The 26,260-nt window shown below is 24.4% G+C and overlaps 1 protein-coding gene across 3 annotated transcripts in view; it reads right to left on the reverse strand.

The window, feature by feature from the left end:
- The window catches only part of LOC122510525 (synaptotagmin-7), a 405,459-nt gene that overhangs the window by 366,673 nt on the left and 12,526 nt on the right, over positions 1–26,260 (reverse strand). Inside the window, exon 1 of one of the 3 annotated variants that reach the window (XM_043625252.1) lies at positions 1,735–1,753. The exons of the other annotated variants lie outside the window; for them this stretch is intronic. The gene's annotated coding sequence lies outside the window, so the exon portion shown is untranslated. Of the gene's footprint in view, positions 1–1,734; positions 1,754–26,260 lie in introns of those variants that run through there. 3 annotated transcript variants of the gene reach the window in all.

Genomic DNA, 26,260 nt, shown 5'->3' on the forward strand with positions numbered 1-26,260 from the left:
ACATTTTGTTTCTGAATCCGCAATAAATTGAATGCATTTATTATGAGCATCCAAATATATTTATTAATATGCTGCATAAAACTTTATTATTGTATCAAACAATGTTTATTAACTAAACTGTTTCTCGAGAAAACTTTCTGCATGAGTGAAGTTGCTTTATTGGCAAATATCGCCTTTTGTTAATAAAATTTACAGTTTCGGAAAAAAAACTATTATTTATTAAAAAAAAGTATGCTATGTAACTGAAAGCAGGAAACGTCAATAAAAGGCTGATAATAGAAAACTGATAAAATCACGTTCATGCGCCTTAACAAGGAAACGTTTATCTACTCTTTTTTTTATGTAGCGAAAATATATATAGGTATAATATACACATTGACAAACATTCATTGTATCCTTCATAATAGGGAAGAGGCACAGCTAATACGGCGCACGTAAATTGTTTTTATTAATACCTATGCATATTCAATATTACTGGCGAAAAAAGTAAAAATTTTTAGTTTAACTGGCAGCAATTTTGAAAATAATAGAATTTAAAAATTTTTAATTCTTTAAATCGTAATTAAAATTTTGACTTATTTAGATTCGAGGGGAAAATTATTTTGATTTTCAATATCAATTTATTGTATCATGATAATAATTTATTATATTAAATTAACTCATTAGTAATGCACAAATTGTAGATGGAAAATAGATTGATGAAATTGCATCTAATTACAATATATCAATATTATATTACATTATATTACGTGGTGGAAGCTCTACAGTAAAATAAATGTATGGCTGAATAAAATGATAAAAGAGGTCAAGAGATTGTGGTTTTAATAATTGTATTCAATATTAATAATGTTTTCTTTTCTAATAATTATGAAAATTTAATATTTATAAATATAACATATTCGAGTGTTTGTAATACGATAATAAAAAATGTAAATTATTTCACAATTCGTATAATTATTATTATAATAATTGTTGGATATTTTCGTGATAATTAGTTATTGATTATTTATAGATTAGTCGAAGGTAAGGTGCAATAATAAAAATGAAACATCTCTTTTTCATCTTTATTTCAGCGCTTATTAGTAGCTTCTCGAAATTTTATTTCCGCGAGTAATGAACTTAATTGAAGAAAAAAAGTCTAAAAGAGTTTCTCTTCTTTAAGGAAGTAAACATTAGCCACAAGCAATTACAGCTTTATCCGATGATAAATTCATTGATTAAATCGAGAATTTATTTTGTTTAAAAAAAAAAAATGCCTTTAGCGTAGAAATTTTTAATTATAAAAAATTATTTTTATTATTTCAATATTTTACGAAAATAAGAATATTATAAATCTTTCAAAATTAAATTTTTTAATAACAGGTTTTTTTATTAACATTTGCAACATAAGAAAAAATCAATGTTTTTTAAAATGATTTGTCGAGAAAATCTCATAAAAAAATATATAAATTTTAATGAAAATATAAAAATTTTAATAAAAATATAAAACTTTTTATAAAAATATAAAAAAAAATTAATGTTCCTAAAATTAAAAAAAGATTGTCTATGAGAATTATTTTGAAAATGATAATTATGTTTTATTTTGTTAATGGAGAAATAAAATGCATTTCATTTTCTCTATTTTTTTAGTCTATGGTTTGTTTTCAATTTAGTAAATTGTATTTGAATAAGTATATAGAATTTTATTTGTTTCAAGGCCAATTTAAAAAAGAAAAACCTGTAATTTAAACTTACTACTTTTCCTATCCACAATTTTTAGACAGTGTAATGACAAGAAAAGTATGACGCACACGTAAATAATAACAATTACTCTACACGTCAGAACAGATATGTTTTAGTTTTAGTACTTTCCAATATATTGATTTCAGAAAATAACCAGTACTAGTATTTTTACCTGACACGAAGAAAAGCAAAAGTGATTTTTTTTTTAAAAATAAAAATTGAACATTTAAAAATAATTTTTAATAAGAATGATAATTATTATATCAAATAAGGATTTAAACTTACTTTAAAGTTTTAAATAAATTCCTTGGATTTGTTTGTGGAAAAATTAATAAAAATTTTTTTATTTATTATAAATTATAAATTTTAACCAGAAAATAAAAAATATATCTGTATTTATGTAATATTCATAAACCATTCAAATCTTTTATTAATTAAATATAATATTAAAATTTCCAAAAAATTATATATTTTACATTTCTAAAAATGTCGCATAACGTGAATTTATGTATTCATTAAAATTTTTCTAGTTAGAAATCCTTTTCCCTTGCATTTATTTGATGTATATTTAAGGTTTCTTGTATGCATAAAGCATATGAGAATCCTTGCGGTGTAATCACTATTTTTCTTGTTGCTTTTTATAAAGAGATGGTGATTCGTTTTTTAACCTTTTGGATCGAAATAAATATTTCTTTACTGCCATGTAATTTTAATTTAGAAAAAAAAATATTCTTGAACATAATTATAAAAATAAGGAACGTCCGAAAAAAAATTTAAAAAGTAGTTTTTAATCAGCATCGAAACAACTATTTTTTTTTTTAGGTTGTACTGTCCCCTAAAGTAAAAATTCCAAAAAGGAAATAAAATGATGGATTCTATTTTTTTTTCGCTTATGTGCTGTCTCATCTCGTCGAAAATAATTCTCATCTCGTATTTTTATTTTTTTTATGTTGTGTTTATACGATTTTTCTTGAATAATCTATTTTTACGAGAAATTTCTCAAACACTCGGATGAAAAAAAACATTAAGATGAAGAAAATAAAAAAGTAAAATTTCTTATATTTTTTATTTGAAAATACAAAATAAACAAGAAATTCGTTTATTTCTTCTTAATAGAACTATTTACATAGTTATCCTAAGAAATTTATTTCATATTAATTAAAAACAAAAGTCGAGCCTCATCGCTTCACAGTAAAACACCAGAAAGGATTAAAATAATCTATTTTGGTGTTATTTTTAACTATGAATGAAATTTTACTTTAAATAAAACACCAAAGTCAACAATTTGTAAAAATTCAACGAATTTATTAGCTTCTCCAGGGAGAATAGTAAGTTAGTAACTTAGTTACTAACTTACTAACTAATTTAGTAACATAGTTACTAAATTCAATTGTGATCAAAAATTTTTAAAAATTCTCGTCAAAATTTCAATTTTCTTTATAAATAATAAAATTCTTCTCTGATATTCAATTGTTTTATAAAATATTAATCAAATTCTTGTCAAAATTTCAATTATTTTCAAAAGTTTTCTAAAATTCAATGATTTTCAATATCTACTATTTCAATAAAATTTTCCAAAAGAATTCCATTATTAAAAAAAAATTTGAATAAAATTCTACGCAAACATTCAATTATTTTCATAAATAATAAAAATTTTTACAGGAATTCAATTATTTACAAATTTTTTTACAAATTTCTTCGCAATAATTTAATTTTAAATTTAAATTTTAAATTTCAATTAAATTCTTGTCAAAATTTCAATTATTTAAACAAAATTTAATAAAACACTTTGCACGAATTCAATTATTTTTATAAATTTTAATGAATATCTCGTCAAGAATTCAATTATTTTTATAAATAGCAAAATTTTTCGCCAAAAATTCAATTATTTTCAAAAGTTTTTCGCAATTCAATGTTTTTAAATATTTACTATTTTCAAAAATTTATCAACAAATTTAATTATAGAAAAAAATTGTTGATAAAATTCTACGGAAACATTAAATTATTTTCATAAAAATAATAAAAAATTTTACAGGAATTCAATTATTCACAAATTTTTTTATAAATTTCTTCGCAATAATTCAATTATTTTCATAAATAATAACATTTTCATAGGGATTCAATTATTTTTATAAATAATAAAATTCTTTTATGAATTCAATTATTTTCATAAATAATAAAACTCATTGCAGAATTTCAATTATTTTTAATGCAATTTTAATCGAATTCCTCGAAAAATGTAATTATTCTTAAAAATTGTATTAAAATTCGTCGAAAGAATTTAATGATTTAAAAAATTTGCTGATAACATTTTTTATTAAGAATTTAATTTCAAGAAACAGGAAATTAATAAATTATTTATTTTTGTATTTAAATAATTGAATTCACGTAGAATTTACTAATAAAAATGGTTTTAAAAATGAATTTCAGTTAAAATTTTAGATTGTAATGAAATATTAGAATATCATTATAACGTGGATTTTTAAAAATAATTAAATTTTGGAAAAGTTTCAAACTAAAATTATTAAAATTCGTAATTTTTCATATTTTTGACAAAAAATTCTGTAGAATTAATTCTTTTTAAAAGTTTAATAGAATTTTTATTGAAATTATTTCAAGTTCTTTTATTTTTCAATATATATTTAATTGTAGAATTTCCGAATAATTAAAATTTTGTAAAATTGAATTGTAAACGAATGAATTTGAAAATTCTCATAAAAGTCATCGCAGCGTTTCAATTATTTTTCATACAATTTTAATTGAATTCCTTGAAAAAAGTAATTATGTTCATGCAAGTTTTAATAAAATTCGACAAAAGAATTCAATTATTTAAAAATTTGTTACTAAAATTCTTTATGAGAATTGAATTTTGAGAAACATTCAATTATTCAATAAATTATTTACTTTTTCATTTAAATAATTAAATTCTTGTAGATTTTTCTAATAAAAATTGATTTTCATTTCATAAAAATGAATTTCAGTTAAAATTTTAGATTATAATTGAATATTAAAAGCATTACAACGTGGATTTTTAGAAATAATTGAATTTTGAAATTAATTTTTTTGAAAAAGTTTAATTGAATTTTCTTTTATATTATTTGAAGTATTTATTTTCTAATATGCATTTAATTGAAGAATTTAGGAATAATTAAAATTTCGTGAAATTGAATATTGTAAGCAAATAGATTTGAAAATTGCCAAAGAACTTTTTCGAAAATTATTAAAAATAATAGATGTAACGTAAAATTGTAGTCAAAAATTTTTGAAAATAATAATTGAATTGAAATAATGAAACTAATTTTGAAGCAGTATAATATTCTTATAATATAAAATAATGATTTTATTACTTGGTAATAATAGTTTTAAAAAAATTTAATGAACTAAAATTTCATTAATTGTAAAAAATAACACCAAAATTGATTATTTAAACTTTTTTGGTGTTAATTTAATCTGCAACACTTTTTAATACCTCACGATTTACTGTTGTTAGACTAGTTCACGTTTGACACCTTTTTGGAGTCATATCGTCAAAGTAGTAAATTTACTTTTTAAGAAAATTATTTAAAAAATCGTAATCAATATTTTATTTCAAACAACAAATTTCTGTTAAATATTAATTGCTTACAAAGTTATAAACGACTGTCAATTTATTCGAATAGCCAATTTACCCGTTTTTTCCCATAGGTGCTATTTCTTTTTGGAATTTTTCCGAGATTACGGATTCCACTTCCGCGCAGATGTTTCCTTGCGCATCTGGTGCTTTAGCAGAAATATCTTTAAATTTTAAAGACGAAATTCATCTTTCTTATTAGAGAAGCTTTATGGACTTTAAAAAATTTCTTTCTGATTACTGACTTCTATATCACAAAAACAGAAAAAAAAAAATTATACTACAAATTTTCTTTTAGTTCTTCATTTTTATTCTTTAAAATTAGATTTCAAAAGACTGAAAACGCCCTATAATTTTGTATTGAATGTCATATTAATTTACCGTTATTTGTTATTCAAACGGACCAGAATATTCTCGCAATTTAGAATAATAATTTGTCAGTTCCCTTAATATAACATTTTCAGATTAAAGTGAAATTACAAAATTAATAATTTCAATCGCTTAAAGTTTGACATATTAATCTAAAAAATTCAATAAATTATCATTTCTCGTAAATAAATAAGAGCTATATTTTCATGTTGAATTTTATATATATATATATATAATCATTCCTACGTGCATTTTCTAATTTTAAAATTGTAATTTGCAATGGAAATATTAAATTTGCGATTCTAAAGAGAAAATCTAAAGTCACATATTTAAATGCAAAGTCGATTTATGTGTATAAATGTTGAATAAAATTTATAATTAATTTCTATAATTGTCATTTAAATTGAAAATTTGTTTACGAATACAACAAAATTAAAAATAATATTGCTTTTTAATTTCTATTATAGAATTTTTAAAAAAATATAGTAATATTCTTTAGTCAATTTGAAAAATTTCCCTAGTGTCGTGACCTGCCTTCTGAAACTAATCACGGTATTGTATCAATTGACATATGCCCTCCATTCTCTAAATAAAAAAAAAGATGGAACTTCTGAGCTTAGAAAAATATATCAAAAATAACTTTTAATCAATATTCACACTAATGAAAAAACTTCTGGTGCACAATTTTAATTTAGTCTATGCACGGAATGCTTTTCTAAAACTATGTTTAATTATTAAAATATATTTTCTTCGTAAGCAAAACTTTTTTACCTTATTTGTAAAAAAAGGAAAAAAGTAGTTAGATTCCTGAAAAATACTTCTTGGAACAATCAAATTTCGATATGGAAGATTTTAGCAGAAACTATTGTTTGATTCCATTAAAATTAAATATTTGAATATTTCATTTAAATATTTGAATTTATAATTTATAATAATTTATAATAATCGAATTTATTGTTTTAATATTTAATTTACAAATTTAATATTATAAATATAAATTATATACTATTTGCAAATATTTATTCTTCTTTTTTAAATCAAAACATTTTTTTAGCTCAAATTATGACAGCAATTTCAACTTATTATGATTTACTATCTAAAATTGCTCTTTTTATTATTATATTTTTTAATTCAAGAGGATCTATAATGTTAATTCTGATTACGGCAAAAATGAAAGGATGATAAAATTTTCCACATCATAATTTAAACTATTATTTTAAATGACACTTCTATAACTTTTATATATCTGGACGAGATATTAAATTTCACTTTAATAAATGACACTGCACATGTTTGAAACGAGATCACAGATAACATTTGAAATTAGTCCAATAACTGAAAAAGAGTCATTTTTCTGAGCGCCAAATATTTTTAAGTGTTTCCTTTATATCCAGAAGTGTATAGACACATTTCATTTAGGATTTGTAAGAAACAATACAGAGAAACATATTTTTTTTTAATTGAATTCTTGACGAGATATTCATTAAAATTTATCAAAATAATTGAATTCGTCAAAAGTATTTTATTAAATTTTGTTTAAATAATTAAAATTTTGCCAAGAATTTAATTAAAATTTTTTTGAATTCTGAGTTTTTTTTTCTTAAAATTGTAGGTGTAGAGGATTCCGTTTACACTTCCTATCTTTTTGTTTTATGTCTCTTTTAAGCATACAACAGAAATCTGCCATCATATTCTCGATCTACCTTCTCTGATAGCGGAGTTTACATCACCTTTATATCCTGGTGAAATGGTACACCCAACTCTTCAATAAAGTGTTCAAGATTTACAGAAAAATTATAAGGGTTAAAATGCAGAAAGTGTTTAAAATTAAAATAAAATCTGGTTACATTATTATTAGACGGAAAATATTAATATTTTGAGCAGTTGAAACTGATTATAGCCACTAAGTCCGACTATAAATAGAATTCTTTTTCAATTAACAAAACTATTGTTATCATAGGAAATAAAATAGGTTAATTCAACAGTTTTGTAAAGTGAAAAAACTTTTAATAAATCATAAAACTGCATCTTTCAATATCTGCATAGGGTAATGAATGAGAAAGACAAGCGTAGAATAATTGTAAAATTGATCGATTCACCACGGAAGGAAAATCAAATGAAATAATTCGTGCTTGTCTTCCGAAAGTAATTATTTATCATCCTCTCCGATTTCTTTTCCCATTATGGTCTGAATCAACAAACAACGAAATGTGTTAAATAACTCGGGTCTTAAAAATTTAATTAACTAATTTTTTACCTAAAGAGACGATATATTCGATACGTTCTACTAGTTGACTAATAAAGGTACATAAATGATAGGACAAAATTTGGAATTTAGATTATATTCTCCATAAAAGGTCTCAATTTGACCTATAGAAAAAAATATTAATTGATTTTCGAGGTATAACTAATATCCGCATGTATTTTTCTCATCAATGAGTCATCGATCGCTGTATTTCTCGGTCAATTCACCCCACGTCTGATTAGACGACTTCTTAACACCATAATTGCAATTTGAGAAAAAAAGTTTATAAAGGGCTCCTCTTTCCAAATTCAATTTTTCTAAAAATATCGTTTATATCTATTTTTTATTTTCAGGAGCAGGGAAACTATTTTATGTCTTTATTTCACGTTTCATTCTTCTTAAGATTCTTCAAACTCTTTTCTCTAACTTTTCTACAATTTCAGAAATTAATTTTTCTATCTCACCTTTCCAATTCTACTACTTACAAATTCGATTCTTCATTATCCTCTTCTTCGCAAATAATTTCTGCTATCTACAATGAACCTTGTGCACCAGCCACCTCGCTCAGGAGTGGTATCATGAGTTAGATAATAAGTGGGTTCTATTCTCTGTCAGTGACTCGTGTCCAAACTAAATTATACTAAGTAACTCATGCTAAATAAGATCAATATTTCTAATAAGCGTTTTACATAGTCATAGTAAATCGTGAGGTATCAAAAAGTATTGCAGATTAAATTAACACCAAAAAAAGGTTAAAATAATCAACTTTCGTGTTATTTTTTAAGATGAATGAAATTTTAGTTCATTAAATTTTTTTATAACTGTAAAACATGAAGAGACATCGATAACTCCGAGTCGAGACTCAGAGTCATCGATTTCTTCATATTTTATAATAATTAAAGACGACCGAGTAATAAAATCATTATTTTATATTATAAGAATATTATACTTCTTCAAAATTTCATTATTATTATTTTCATTATTTCAATTCAATTATTATTTTCAAACATTTTTAACTACAATTTTACTTTATATCAATTATTTTTAATAATTTTCTAAAAAGTTCTTTGGAAATTTTCAAATCCATTTGTTTACAATATTCAATTTCACGAAATTTCAATTATTCCTAAATTCTTTAATTAAATGCATATTAGAAAAAAAACTTTAAATAATATAAAAGAAAATTTAATTAAACTTTTTAAAAAAAATTAATTTCAAAATTCAATTATTTCTAAAAATTCATTTCCAAATTTTCGTTTTTCTGATACGGGCGGGTGGGGACGCTGGCTATCAAAAATTGTTTTAAAAAATTCTTATTAGCGCAATGAAAAGAAGCATTAATCCCTCTTTAATTTGCGACCAAGAAATAAACATTTGGTCTAAAATTGTTCGAGTTATGAATTTTTTTGAACTTTTTTCCAAATTTTCGTTTTTCTGATACGGGCAATACTCAAAAATTCGATTGTCTGCTAATTGGCGGATGGAGTATTTTGACTAGTAATTTTACCAAAATTATTTCACTAAAATAAATTCTTGTTAAGAAACATCTAAAGAACAATAGCCAACAAAAAAATCAATTGTTTCTAACCAATTAAATTTTTTAAAGCTCTTTGCTTCCCAATACTCAAAAATTCGATTGTCTGCTAATTGGCGGATGGAGTATTTTGACTAGTAATTTTACCAAAAATATTTCACTAAAATAAATTCTTGTTAAGAAGCATCTAAGGAACAATAGGCAACAACAAAATCAATTGTTCCTAACCAATTAAATTTTTTTAAGCTTTTTGCTTCACAATACTCAAAAATTCGATTGTCTGCTAATTGGCGGATGGAGTATTTTGACTAGTAATTTTACCAAAATTATTTCACTAAAATAAATTCTTGTTAAGAAACATGTAAGGAACAATAGCCAACAAAAAAATCAATTGTTTCTAAAAAATTAAATTTTTTAAAGCTCCTTGCTTCACAATACTCAAAAATTCGATTGTCTGCTAATTGGCGGATGGAGTATTTTGACTAGTAATTTTACCAAAATTATTTCACTAAAATAAATTCTTGTTAAGAAACATCTAAGGAACAATAGCCAACAACAAAATCAATTGTTTATTCACAATTAAATTTTTTAAAGCTCTTTGCTTCACAATACTCAAAAATTCGATTGTCTGCTAATTGGCGGATGGAGTATTTTGACTAGTAATTTTACCAAAATTATTTTACTAAAATAAATTCTTGTTAAGAATCATCTAAGGAACAATAGGCAACAACAAAATCCATTGTTTATCAACAATTAAATTTTTTAAAGCTCTTTGCTTCCCAATACTCAAAAATTCGATTGTCTGCTAATTGGCGGATGGAGTATTTTGACTAGTAATTTTACCAAAATTATTTCACTAAAATAAATTCTTGTTAAGAATCATCTAAGGAACAATAGCCAAGAACAAAATCAATTGTTTCTGACCAATTAAATTTTTTAAAGCTCTTTGCTTCCCAATACTCAAAAACTCGATTGTCTGCTAATTGGCGGATGGAGTATTTTGACTAGTAATTTTACCAAAATTATTTCACTAAAATAAATTCTTGTTAAGAAACATCTAAGGAACAATAGCCAACAACAAAATCAATTGTTTCTGACCAATTAAATTTTTTAAAGCTCTTTGCTTCCCAATACTCAAAAATTCGATTGTCTGCTAATTGGCGGATGGAGTATTTTGACAAGTAATTTTACCAAAATTATTTCACTAAAATAAATTCTTGTTAAGAATCATCTAAGGAACAATAGCCAACAACAAAATCAATTGTTTATTAACAATTAAATTTTTTAAAGCTCTTTGCTTCACAATACTCAAAAATTCGATTGTCTGCTAATTGGCGGATGGAGTATTTTGACTAGTAATTTTACCAAAATTATTTCACTAAAATAAATTCTGGTTAAGAATCATGTAAGGAACAATAGCCAACAACAAAATCAATTATTTCTTACCAATTCAATTTTTTAAAGCTCTTTGTTTCCCAATACTCAAAAATTCGATTGTCTGCTAATTGGCGGATGGAGTATTTTGACTAGTAATTTTACCAAAATTATTTCACTAAAATAAATTCTTGTTAAGAATCATGTAAGGAACAATAGCCAACAACAAAATCAATTGTTTCTAACCAATTAAATTTTTTTAAGCTCCTTGCTTCACAATACTCAAAAATTCGATTGTCTGCTAATTGGCGGATGGAGTATTTTGACTAGTAATTTTACCAAAATTATTTCACTAAAATAAATTCTTGTTAAGAAATATCTTAGGAACAAAAGGCGCCAACAAAATCAATTGTTGATTAACAATTAAATTTTTTAAAGCTCCTTGCTTCACAAAACTCAAAAACTCGATTGTCTGCTAATTGGCGGATGGAGTATTCTGACTAGTAATTTTACCAAAACTATTTCACTAAAATAAATTCTTGTTAAGAAACATCTAAGGAACAATAGCCAACAACAAAATCAATTGTTTATTCACAATTAAATTTTTTAAAGCTCCTTGCTTCACAATACTCAAAAACTCGATTGTCTGCTAATTGGCGGATGGAGTATTTTGACTAGTAATTTTACCAAAATTATTTCACTAAAATAAATTCTTGTTAAGAAACATCTAAGGAACAATAGCCAACAACAAAATCAATTGTTTCTGACCAATTAAATTTTTTAAAGCTCTTTGCTTCCCAATACACAAAAACTCGATTGTCTGCTAATTGGCGGATGTAGTATTTTGACTAGTAATTTTACCAAAATTATTTCACTAAAATAAATTCTTGTTAAGAAACATCTAAGGAACAGTAGCCAACAACAAAATCAATTGTTTCTGACCAATTAAATTTTTTAAAGCTCTTTGCTTCCCAATACTCAAAAATTCGATTGTCTGCTAATTGGCGGATGGAGTATTTTGACTAGTAATTTTACCAAAATTATTTCACTAAAATAAATTCTTGTTAAGAAGCATCTAAGGAACAATAGCCAACAAAAAAATCAATTGTTTCTAAAAAATTAAATTTTTTAAAGCTCCTTGCTTCACAATACTCAAAAATTCGATTGTCTGCTAATTGGCGGATGGAGTATTTTGACTAGTAATTTTACCAAAATTATTTCACTAAAATAAATTCTTGTTAAGAAACATCTAAAGAACAATAGCCAACAACAAAATCAATTGTTTCTTACCAATTCAATTTTTTAAAGCTCTTTGCTTCCCAATACTCAAGAATTCGATTGTCTGCTAATTGGCGGATGGAGTATTTTGACAAGTAATTTTACCAAAATTATTTCACTAAAATAAATTCTTGTTAAGAATCATCTAAGGAACAATAGCCAACAACAAAATCAATTGTTTCTGTCCAATTAAATTTTTTAAAGCTCCTTGCTTCACAATACTCAAAAATTCGATTGTCTGCTAATTGGCGGATGGAGTATTTTGACTAGAAATTTTACCAAAATTATTTCACTAAAATAAATTCTTGTTAAGAAACATCTAAGGAACAATAGGCAACAACAAAATCAATTGTTTCTAAACAATTAAATTTTTTAAAGCTCTTTGCTTCCCAATACTCAAAAATTCGATTGTCTGCTAATTGGCGGATGGAGTATTTTGACTAGTAATTTTACCAAAATTATTTCACTAAAATAAATTCTTGTTAAGAAACATCTAAGGAACAATAGGCGCCAACAAAATCAATTGTTGATTAACAATTAAATTTTTTAAAGCTCCTTGCTTCACAATACTCAAAAACTCGATTGTCTGCTAATTGGCGGATGGAGTATTTTGACTAGTAATTTTACCAAAATTATTTCACTAAAATATATTCTTGTTAAGAAACATCTAAGGAACAATAGCCAACAACAAAATCAATTGTTTATTCACAATTAAATTTTTTAAAGCTCCTTGCTTCACAATACTCAAAAACTCGATTGTCTGCTAATTGGCGGATGGAGTATTTTGACTAGTAATTTTACCAAAATTATTTCACTAAAATAAATTCTTGTTAAGAAACATCTAAGGAACAATAGCCAACAACAAAATCAATTGTTTCTGACCAATTAAATTTTTTAAAGCTCTTTGCTTCCCAATACACAAAAACTCGATTGTCTGCTAATTGGCGGATGTAGTATTTTGACTAGTAATTTTACCAAAATTATTTCACTAAAATAAATTCTTGTTAAGAAACATCTAAGGAACAGTAGCCAACAACAAAATCAATTGTTTCTGACCAATTAAATTTTTTAAAGCTCTTTGCTTCCCAATACTCAAAAATTCGATTGTCTGCTAATTGGCGGATGGAGTATTTTGACAAGTAATTTTACCAAAATTATTTCACTAAAATAAATTCTTGTTAAGAATCATCTAAGGAACAATAGCCAACAACAAAATCAATTGTTTCTGTCCAATTAAATTTTTTAAAGCTTTTTGCTTCACAATACTCAAAAATTCGATTGTCTGCTAATTGGCGGATGGAGTATTTTGACTAGTAATTTTACCAAAATTATTTCACTAAAATATATTCTTGTTAAGAAACATCTAAGGAACAATAGCCAACAACAAAATCAATTGTTTCTTACCAATTTAATTTTTTAAAGCTCTTTGCTTCACAATACTCAAAAATTCGATTGTCTGCTAATTGGCGGATGGAGTATTTTGACTAGTAATTTTACCAAAATTATTTCACTAAAATAAATTCTTGTTAAGAAGCATCTAAGGAACAATAGCCAACAAAAAAATCAATTGTTTCTAAAAAATTAAATTTTTTAAAGCTCCTTGCTTCACAATACTCAAAAATTCGATTGTCTGCTAATTGGCGGATGGAGTATTTTGACTAGTAATTTTACCAAAATTATTTCACTAAAATAAATTCTTGTTAAGAAACATCTAAAGAACAATAGCCAACAACAAAATCAATTGTTTCTTACCAATTCAATTTTTTAAAGCTCTTTGCTTCCCAATACTCAAGAATTCGATTGTCTGCTAATTGGCGGATGGAGTATTTTGACAAGTAATTTTACCAAAATTATTTCACTAAAATAAATTCTTGTTAAGAATCATCTAAGGAACAATAGCCAACAACAAAATCAATTGTTTCTGTCCAATTAAATTTTTTAAAGCTCCTTGCTTCACAATACTCAAAAATTCGATTGTCTGCTAATTGGCGGATGGAGTATTTTGACTAGAAATTTTACCAAAATTATTTCACTAAAATAAATTCTTGTTAAGAAACATCTAAGGAACAATAGGCAACAACAAAATCAATTGTTTCTAAACAATTAAATTTTTTAAAGCTCTTTGCTTCCCAATTCTCAAAAATTCGATTGTCTGCTAATTGGCGGATGGAGTACTTTGACTAGTAATTTTACCAAAATTATTTCACTAAAATAAATTCTTGTTAAGAAACATCTAAGGAACAATATCCAACAACAAAATCAATTGTTTCTGACCAATTAAATTTTTTAAAGCTCTTTGCTTCCCAATACTCAAAAATTCGATTGTCTGCTAATTGGCGGATGGAGTATTTTGACTAGTAATTTTACCAAAATTATTTCACTAAAATAAATTCTTGTTAAGAAACATCTAAGGAACAATAGGCGCCAACAAAATCAATTGTTGATTAACAATTAAATTTTTTAAAGCTCCTTGCTTCACAATACTCAAAAACTCGATTGTCTGCTAATTGGCGGATGGAGTATTTTGACTAGTAATTTTACCAAAATTATTTCACTAAAATATATTCTTGTTAAGAAACATCTAAGGAACAATAGCCAACAACAAAATCAATTGTTTATTCACAATTAAATTTTTTAAAGCTCCTTGCTTCAGAATACTCAAAAACTCGATTGTCTGCTAATTGGCGGATGGAGTATTTTGACTAGTAATTTTACCAAAAATATTTCACTAAAATAAATTCTTGTTAAGAATCATCTAAGGAACAATAGGCAACAACAAAATCAATTGCTTCTGACCAATTAAATTTTTTAAAGCTCTTTGCTTCCCAATACTCAAAAATTCGATTGTCTGCTAATTGGCGGATGGAGTATTTTGACTAGTAATTTTACCAAAATTATTTTACTAAAATAAATTCTTGTTAAGAAACATGTAAGGAACAATAGCCAACAACAAAATCAATTGTTTCTTACCAATTCAATTTTTTAAAGCTCTTTGCTTCACAATACTCAAAAATTCGATTGTCTGCTAATTGGCGGATGGAGTATTTTGACTAGTAATTTTACCAAAATTATTTCACTAAAATAAATTCTTGTTAAGAATCATGTAAGGAACAATAGCCAACAAAAAAATCAATTGTTTCTAAAAAATTAAATTTTTTAAAGCTCCTTGCTTCCCAATACTCAAAAATTCGATTGTCTGCTAATTGGCGGATGGAGTATTTTGACAAGTAATTTTACCAAAATTATTTCACTAAAATAAATTCTGGTTAAGAATCATGTAAGGAACAATAGCCAACAACAAAATCAATTGTTTCTAACCAATTAAATTTTTTTAAGCTCTTTGCTTCCCAATACTCAAAAATTCGATTGTCTGCTAATTGGCGGATGGAGTATTTTGACTAGTAATTTTACCAAAATTATTTCACTAAAATAAATTCTTGTTAAGAATCATCTAAGGAACAGTAGCCAACAACAAAATCAATTGTTTATTTACAATTAAATTTTTTAAAGCTCCTTGCTTCAGAATACTCAAAAACTCGATTGTCTGCTAATTGGCGGATGGAGTATTTTGACTAGTAATTTTACCAAAAATATTTCACTAAAATAAATTCTTGTTAAGAAGCATCTAAGGAACAATAGGCAACAACAAAATCAATTGTTTATTAACAATTAAATTTTTTAAAGCTCTTTGGTTCACAATACTCAAAAATTCGATTGTCTGCTAATTGGCGGATGGAGTATTTTGACTAGTAATTTTACCAAAATTATTTCACTAAAATAAATTCTTGTTAAGAATCATGTAAGGAACAATAGGCAACAACAAAATCAATTGTTTCTAACCAATTAAATTTTTTTAAGCTCCTTGCTTCACAATACTCAAAAACTCGATTGTCTGCTAATTGGCGGATGGAGTATTTTGACTAGTAATTTTACCAAAATTATTTCACTAAAATAAATTCTTGTTAAGAATCATGTAAGGAACAATAGCCAACATCAAAATCAATTGTTCCTAACCAATTAAATTTTTTTAAGCTCTTTGCTTCACAATACTCAAAAATTCGATTGTCTGCTAATTGGCGGATGGAGTATTTTGACTAGTAATTTTACCAAAATTATTTCACTAAAATAAATTCTTGTTAAGAATCATGTAAGGAACAATAGGCAACAACAAAATCAATTGTTTCTAACCAATTAAATTTTTTTAAGCTCCTTGCTTCACAATACTCAAAAACTCGATTGTCTGCTAATTGGCGGATGGAGTATTTTGACTAGTAATTTTACCAAAATTATTTCACTAAAATAAATTCTTGTTAAGAATCATGTAAGGAACAATAGCCAACAACAAAATCAATTGTTCCTAACCAATTAAATTTTTTTAAGCTCTTTGCTTCACAATACTCAAAAATTCGATTGTCTGCTAATTGGCGGATGGAGTATTTTGACTAGTAATTTTACCAAAATTATTTCACTAAAATATATTCTTGTTAAGAAACATCTAAGGAACAATAGCCAACAACAAAATCAATTGTTTCTGACCAATTAAATTTTTTAAAGCTCTTTGCTTCCCAATACTCAAAAATTCGATTGTCTGCTAATTGGCGGATGGAGTATTTTGACTAGTAATTTTACCAAAATTATTTCACTAAAATAAATTCTTGTTAAGAAACATCTAAGGAACAATAGCCAACAACAAAATCAATTGTTTATTCACAATTAAATTTTTTAAAGCTCCTTGCTTCAGAATACTCAAAAACTCGATTGTCTGCTAATTGGCGGATGGAGTATTTTGACTAGTAATTTTACCAAAATTATTTCACTAAAATAAATTCTTGTTAAGAAACATCTAAGGAACAATAGGCAACAACAAAATCAATTGTTTATTAACAATTAAATTTTTTAAAGCTCTTTGGTTCACAATACTCAAAAATTCGATTGTCTGCTAATTGGCGGATGGAGTATTTTGACTAGTAATTTTACCAAAATTATTTCACTAAAATAAATTCTGGTTAAGAAACATCTAAGGAACAATAGCCAACAACAAAATCAATTGTTTATTAACAATTAAATTTTTTAAAGCTCTTTGCTTCACAATACTCAAAAATTCGATTGTCTGCTAATTGGCGGATGGAGTATTTTGACTAGTAATTTTACCAAAATTATTTCACTAAAATAAATTCTTGTTAAGAATCATGTAAGGAACAATAGCCAACAACAAAATCAATTGTTTCTAACCAATTAAATTTTTTTAAGCTCTTTGCTTCACAATACTCAAAAATTCGATTGTCTGCTAATTGGCGGATGGAGTATTTTGACTAGTAATTTTACCAAAATTATTTCACTAAAATAAATTCTTGTTAAGAATCATCTAAGGAACAATAGGCAACAACAAAATCCATTGTTATTCAACAATTAAATTTTTTAAAGCTCTTTGCTTCACAATATTAAAAAATTCGATTGTCTGCTAATTGGCGGATGGAGTATTTTGACTAGTAATTTTACCAAAATTATTTCACTAAAATAAATTCTTGTTAAGAATCATCTAAGGAACAATAGCCAACAACAAAATCAATTGTTTCTTACCAATTCAATTTTTTAAAGCTCCTTGCTTCACAATACTCAAAAATTCGATTGTCTGCTAATTGGCGGATGGAGTATTTTGACTAGTAATTTTACCAAAATTATTTCACTAAAATAAATTCTTGTTAAGAATCATCTAAGGAACAATAGGCAACAACAAAATCCATTGTTATTCAACAATTAAATTTTTTAAAGCTCTTTGCTTCACAATATTAAAAAATTCGATTTTCTGCTAATTGGTGGATGGAGTATTTTGACTAGTAATTTTACCAAAATTATTTTACTAAAATAAATTCTTGTTAAGAAACTTGTAAGGAACAATAGCCAACAACAAAATCAATTGTTTCTAACCAATTAAATTTTTTTAAGCTCTTTGCTTCACAATACTCAAAAATTCGATTGTCTGCTAATTGGCGGATGGAGTATTTTGACTAGTAATTTTACCAAAATTATTTCACTAAAATAAATTTTTGTTAAGAAACATGTAAGGAACAATAGCCAACAACAAAATCCATTGTTTCTTACCAATTCAATTTTTTAAAGCTCTTTGCTTCCCAATACTCAAAAATTCGATTGTCTGCTAATTGGCGGATGGAGTATTTTGACTAGTAATTTTACCAAAATTATTTCACTAAAATATATTCTTGTTAAGAAACATCTAAGGAACAATAGCCAACAACAAAATCAATTGTTTCTTGCCAATTCAATTTTTTAAAGCTCTTTGCTTCACAATACTCAAAAATTCGATTGTCTGCTAATTGGCGGATGGAGTATTTTGACTAGTAATTTTACCAAAATTATTTCACTAAAATAAATTCTTGTTAAGAAATATCTTAGGAACAAAAGGCGCCAACAAAATCAATTGTTGATTAACAATTAAATTTTTTAAAGCTCCTTGCTTCACAATACTCAAAAACTCGATTGTCTGCTAATTGGCGGATGGAGTATTTTGACTAGTAATTTTACCAAAATTATTTCACTAAAATAAATTCTTGTTAAGAAACATCTAAGGAACAATAGCCAACAACAAAATCAATTGTTTCTGACCAATTAAATTTTTTAAAGCTCTTTGCTTCCCAATACTCAAAAATTCGATTGTCTGCTAATTGGCGGATGGAGTATTTTGACTAGAAATTTTACCAAAATTATTTCACTAAAATAAATTCTTGTTAAGAAACATCTAAGGAACAATAGCCAACAACAAAATCAATTGTTTCTGACCAATTAAATTTTTTAAAGCTCTTTGCTTCCCAATACTCAAAAATTCGATTGTCTGCTAATTGGCGGATGGAGTATTTTGACTAGAAATTTTACCAAAATTATTTCACTAAAATAAATTCTTGTTAAGAAACATCTAAGGAACAATAGGCAACAACAAAATCAATTGTTTCTAACCAATTAAATTTTTTTAAGCTCCTTGCTTCACAATACTCAAAAACTCGATTGTCTGCTAATTGGCGGATGGAGTATTTTGACTAGTAATTTTACCAAAATTATTTCACTAAAATAAATTCTTGTTAAGAATCATGTAAGGAACAATAGCCAACAACAAAATCAATTGTTTCTTGCCAATTCAATTTTTTAAAGCTCTTTGCTTCACAATACTCAAAAATTCGATTGTCTGCTAATTGGCGGATGGAGTATTTTGACTAGTAATTTTACCAAAATTATTTCACTAAAATAAATTCTTGTTAAGAAATATCTTAGGAACAAAAGGCGCCAACAAAATCAATTGTTGATTAACAATTAAATTTTTTAAAGCTCCTTGCTTCACAATACTCAAAAATTCGATTGTCTGCTAATTGGCGGATGGAGTATTTTGACTAGTAATTTTACCAAAATTATTTCACTAAAATAAATTCTTGTTAAGAAACATCAAAGGAACAATGGGCAACAACAAATTCTATTGATTATTAACAATTGATTTGTTGTTGCCTATTGTTCATTATATGTTTATTTATAAGAATTTCCTTTAGTAAAATAATTTTGGCAAAATTACTAGTCACAATACTTCTTCTGCCAATTAGCAGACAATCGAATTTTCGAGTTTTGCGCATCCTAAGAGCTTTAAAAAATTCAATTGTTAATAGACAATTGATTTTGTTGTTGCCATTTGTTCGTAGAATATTTGTATTCAACTTTATAGTGAAATAAATTATCTCTAAAAAGGAAGAATGAAGATTTGATCATTTTGAATTATTCGGTTGCGATGCCAATGGATTTTTCAGGCGTCTGGCGGATGGCAGGTCGCTAGCTTCACGACACCGCGAAAAATTTTATTAATTGTATTTAAACTAATTCATTTCTTTCTAACAATTTATAATTTGTTCTTTTAAAATATTTTGAATTTTAAAATTGATATATTGAAAATCATTGATTATTGCAAAGAATTTTATTAAAATATTTAAAAATCCTAATTAAATTCTTTGGAGGAATTCTGTTGAAATTGTTTTGAAAAGAATTGAATTCGTAAAAGAATTTTATTATTTATAAAAATAATTGAATCCCTTGTAAAAATGTTATTATTTATGAGAATAATTGAATTATTGCGAAGAAATTTATAAAAAAATTTGTAAATAATTGAATTCTTGTAAAAATTTTTATTGTTTATGAAAATAATTGAATGTTTGCGTAGAATTTTATTCATATTTTTTTTAATAATGGAATTCTTTTGGAAAATTTTATTGAAATAGTAGATACTGAAAATCATTGAATTTTAGAAAACTTTTGAAAATAATTGAAATTTTGACAAGAATTTGATTAAAATTTTGTAAAATAATTGAATATCATAGAAGAATTTTATTATTTATAAAGAGAATTGAAATTTTGACGAGAATTTAAAAAAAATTTTTAACACAATTGAATTTAGTAACTATGTTACTAAGTTAGTAACTAACTTACTAACTTACTATTCTCCCTGAAGAAGCTGAATTCGTTGAATTTTTACAAATCGTTGATTTTTGTGTTTTATTTAAAGTAAAATTTAATTCATAGTTAAAAATAAGACCAAAATAGATTATTTTAATTCTTTCTGGTGTTAATTTAATCCTAGAGGGATTAAACTGTTGCAGATTATTTTAAACCATTCTGGTGTTATTTCAACACTTCACGTTTTACTGTGGTTCTAAGCAGAGGACAAAAGAACATTTTTAGTTTAAAAATTCAAAATTATTACATTATGTGATTAATAAAATTTGTCAATTTTTTTTCGTGAAATTCAGAGCAGTTTTCATGTAGCCAATAATATCAAATATTGCACTGAATCCAATCTTCCATCAATGTCGTTCGATTGTAACTTTCGCCACAACCTACAAATAGATTTCCATCTCTGGTGTCAAGTAGATCAATTATTTTGTTGTCAGAGATTTTTTAATTTGTTTTTTTTACTATATAATTATTTAATAATATTCCTTTACATTTATTTTTGGTCACAAAAGGATGAAAAATAACCCATTATGATAAACAAAATATTTTTTCAAATTCTGTAAAATATTTCAATTTGCTAACTCTCCCGGATTGACCCTTGTGGCTTTGGAAGAAAAATTTATCAACTTTTTAACAGTAAAAGAATTTTTGTTAAATAATATAAATTATATAAAAAACTAAGTTTAAAAGATAATCTCAAAAGACGTTGTCTCCAATTTTTTTTTATTTCAAAATAAAGCATAAATATTCTAGTTTTATTCACTGTAAAGATTATAATGGAAAATTCATGGAATAATGAGAAATTAATTAAATTTTTCAAAAATTTCAAACGTTAAAGTGTATAGGAATTTGTAACCCACTTATCGAATACAGGCTGCTTTGTTCGAGGAGTGGTTTACAAATTTGTTTTTTTATTAAATTTGTTTCTATTAAATTTTATATGAAATTATAAAATTTATATTTTTTTGAAATACCTATAAAATATTTTACATTTTCATGCTTTTCTTTAGTTGATAAATTTACACAAGCTACTAAAAAAAATCAATTTTTTTGAAAACATTCGGGTAATTTTATTTCAAACCGTTCATTTCATCAACAAAAGACGATCGTGAGAAGAATATTTTTAAAGTGAATTTTATTCTATAAAAAAGGAATTATTATTACTCACAATTTATAGACTAAGTAGAAGAAAGTGAATACATAAATTTTTTGTTTTAATGGAATAATGACAAATTCCTTTAATATTTTTCTCTTTAATTATAAGATTTATGATTCCATTTCCTTTGAAATTAATTATTATTTCAAAAAGTGGTTTCACAGATGTGACAATATTTAATATTATTTATTAATGATTATTTTATATTATTTTTTTATCTTTCAAACCTGCGAAAAAAACATAAAATTTTTTTCTTAATGTTAGATTGAATGGCATTTTTGAATTTTATTATTATTATTATTATTATTATTATTATTACTATTATTATTATTATTATTATTATTTCATATCTAGATCACTCCTTTCTATGCTTGAAGCAGGAATAAGTTCAACTTATATCATTGACGTGCTAATGACAAGAAATCGAAGCTCACCTACAAACGAGAACAAATGAATAAATTCCCCTTACTTTCTTTATTTTATTAAGGATAACAATCACCTAATTATAGACAGATATATAAAAAATTATTTTTGTTTGATAAAATTCCTTTGGTCATTAAATTCAACAAAAGAGAACATTGTTTCAGGTAGATACTAGATTATTGGGTAGAAGTTTTTACAATTACTTTTGAAAAATAACAATTTTTGTTCAAGTTTCAACTATATGAAACATCTGACATTTATCGATTTTTGAAATACTAATTATCCATAGTCACTCTCTACAAGAATTACTAATAATTTTCCAATTGGGTCATTTTAAATTTAATGTACGTTTCGGGTAAGTAATTTTAAAAAATTCAGAGAATTTTAAAATTAACGAAGCCACTTTTAAAATTCATTAACAAACATTACACTAACATTCAACGTTTAAATAATATTGTAAAAAGAATTTACAAAAAGATAAATCAGGAAAATGCAATTATAATGAACTCTGAATACAATTTAAAAAAAAATGAAGAGTGACTGAAATTATAATAAAAAAAATTGCATTCATTTACAATGAATAACAAAATGAAAGATACAAATTTTATTTAAAGTAAAATACTCTGTCTCTTTCTTACACAATCAAATGACTATTTTGATTTTATTTTCGACATTTTGTTTTGCTTTGAAATTGACTCTGACAACTTTATAGTGTATCGATTTCTTTTTTTCATGTTTTTTTTAAATTCTACATGGTTAATTGACATTCCATTTCAGTTGAAAATTCTCCAATAAAATTCGCATAACATTTTTGTATTTTTTTTAAACTTTAAATTTCATGGTTTGGATACACTCAATTCCCTATATAATGTTTTTTAAAAACGACATAGCTTTAAAAAAAACGTTAAAGCCGAGAATGAACGTCCACAAAATCCTCATAACATAGAAATATTCTAAATATATCCATGTGTTATAAAAGAAGCAGTTGGATTCTGAAATCTAGGGTGCTCGATAAAAAAATCTTTCCTCCCCAAATCACTAAAAATGAGAATTTTTCAAAATTCTGTAAAAAATATTAAAAATTAAAATTTTGTCAAAAAATGACCGATTTTTGACAATTTTTTTAATGACTAATGATGGTCTAATAAATACTTTTATCATATAACACTCATGTTTAAAATTTTTTTTAATTATAATGGCCGCAGGCTTCACAGTGCCCCTAAAAAGTATTTTAGGGAAAATAGGGGACTTTTAGGGGACCATAAAAATTATTAAAAGTACGAAAAACAATAATTATTTAACTCTACGAGAAATCAATTATTTAAATACAAAAAAATAATATTGAATGTTTCTTAAAATTTAATTTTTACGAAGAATTGTATTAACAACTTTTGAAAATATTTCATTTCTTTTAAGGAATTTAATTAAAATTTTAATGAAATTTATTATATTAAAGAATTTTATAACAATTTTTGAAAATAATTCAAAACTTTTTGAAGAATTATATTAAATTGTTTAAAAATAATTGAATTCCTGAGAAGAATTTAAATAATAACTTATAAAAACAATTGAATTCATGAGAAGAATTTTATTAAAATTTTTAAAAATAATTTACTTCAGAAGAATTTTTAAAAAAATGTTGCCAATAATTTAATTCTAGAGAAGAATTTCCTTATCTATTTATAAAGATAATTTAATTCTTGACGAGAATTTTTAAAAAATTTTGAAAATAATTGAATTTTTGCAAAGTATTTTATTACTTTTCAAAAGAATTGAATTCTTGTGATAAATATTGATATTTATCAAAATAATTGAATTTTGGAAAAGAATTTTATTAAAATTCCTTAGAATAATTGATTTTATGGAAAGAACTTATGCGATTTTGTTGTTTATCAAAATAATTGAATTCTTTTGCAAAATTACTTAAAAATATTTTAAAATAATTGGTTTTCTGTGACGAATTAAATGTTATTTATATGAAAATATTTGAATTATTGCAATGAATTTTATTGTTTTATTGGATAATTGAATGTTTCTTAAAATTGAATTCTTTCCTCAAGTTTTAATAAAATTTTTAATAGTAATTGCATTTGTCAGGGAATTTATTTAAAATTGTATTAAAAATATTTGAAATTCTGCGATGAAAATAATTGAATTCGTAAATGAAATTTTATTATTTATGAAAATAATGTAATCTTTTCATAGAATTGTATCAACAAGTTTTTTCTACAATTAAATTTGTTGATAAACTTTATGAAAATAGGAAATATTTAGAAAAATTGAATTGCGAAAAACTTTTAAAAATAATTGAAATGTTGCAAAGAAATTAAATTAATTTTTTTAAAATATTTGAAAATAATTGAATTTTTGGTGAAAAATTTTGCTATTTATAACAATAATTGAATTCTTTACGAGATATTCATTAGAATTTATAAAAATAATTGAATTCGTAAGTAAAAAAGTATTAAAAGTATTTTAATAAATTGTATTTAAATAATTGAAATTTTGCCAAGACTTTAATTAAAATTTTTGACAATAATTGAATTCTTGAAAAGAATTTTGATATTTATCAAAATAATTAAATTTTGATATTTATGAAAATAATTGAATTTTGATATTCATAAAAATAATTGAGTTTTGATATTTATCAACATAATTTAATTTTGGAAAAGAATTTCATTAAAAATCCTTAAAATAATTGATTTTATGGGAAGAATTTTGTTGTTTATCAAGATAATTGAATTCTTTTACGAAATTACTTAAAAATTTTTGAAAATAATTGATTTTCTGCGACGAATTAAATGTTATTTATAAAAATATTTGAATTATTGCAACGAATTTTATTATTTTATTGAATAATTGAATGTTTGTTAAAATTCATTTCTTTCCTCAAGTTTTAATAAAATTTTTAATAATAATTGCATTTTTCAAGGAATTTATCTAAAATTGTACTAAAAATATTTGAAATTCTGCAAAGAAAATAATTGAATTCGTAAATGAAATTTTATTATTTATGAAAATAATTGAATCTTTTCGTAGAATTGTATCAACAAGTTTTTTCTATAATTAAACCTGTTGATAAATTTTATAAAAATAAGAAATATTGACAATTATTAAATTGCAAAAAACTTTTGAAAATAATTGAAATGTTGCAAAGAATTTTATTTAAATTTTTGAAAATAATTGAATTTTTGGTGAAAAATTTTGCTATTTATAAAAATATGTAATTGAATTCTTGACGAGATATTCAATGAAATTTATAAAAATAATTGAATGCATGCAAAGTGTTTTATTAAATTTTGTTTAAATAATTGAAATTTTACCAAGAATTTAATTAAAATTTCTTTGAATTCTTGAGAGGAATTTTGATATTTATCAAAATAATTGAATTTTGTAAAAGAATTTCATTAAAAATCCTTAAAATAATTGATTTTATGGGGAGAATTTTGTTGGTTATCAAGATAATTGAATTCTTTTGCAGAATTACTTAAAAATTATTGAAAATAATATTGATTTCCTGTGACGAAAAAAATAGAGGAAATTTTCAAAATAGGGTACACGTTTAGGGGCCAAAATTAAAAAAAAGGGGACTTTTAGGGAAATAGGGGACAGACTGTGAAGCCTGAATGGGTAAAAAAACATTTTTGTATTTTTTGACACTAATTTAAAAAAATTTTTAAGAGTTTAAAAAAACGATTACGATTATACCGATTTTTTGCTTCAAAAAGCAAGACTGTTGAAAAATTTTTATTCCGAAAAATATAGCATCTTAGAAATGTTCGGCGGAAGTTTCAATAATAAAATTGAGGAAAATTGAATGATAAATTGAAAATCGAATAGTTCAAGCCGAACATAAAGCGTAAATTGCTACGCGGGAGGTAAGAATCCTTGGCAGACAGCAACAATGTTACACATAGGTACTGAACTTTAGCGAGTCATTGGAGGACTTATATTATGGCCGGGGAATCAATAATCCTAAGTAAGTTTAAAAAATGATTTTTATCAAGGTCTTATCCTTATTGAAAACTTAAAGCGCGTTTATCCTCT

This window comes from Leptopilina heterotoma, unplaced genomic scaffold (genome assembly GCF_015476425.1).
Source record: "Leptopilina heterotoma isolate Lh14 unplaced genomic scaffold, ASM1547642v1 Lhet_7, whole genome shotgun sequence".
NCBI classification, from domain to species: Eukaryota; Metazoa; Arthropoda; class Insecta; order Hymenoptera; family Figitidae; genus Leptopilina; species Leptopilina heterotoma.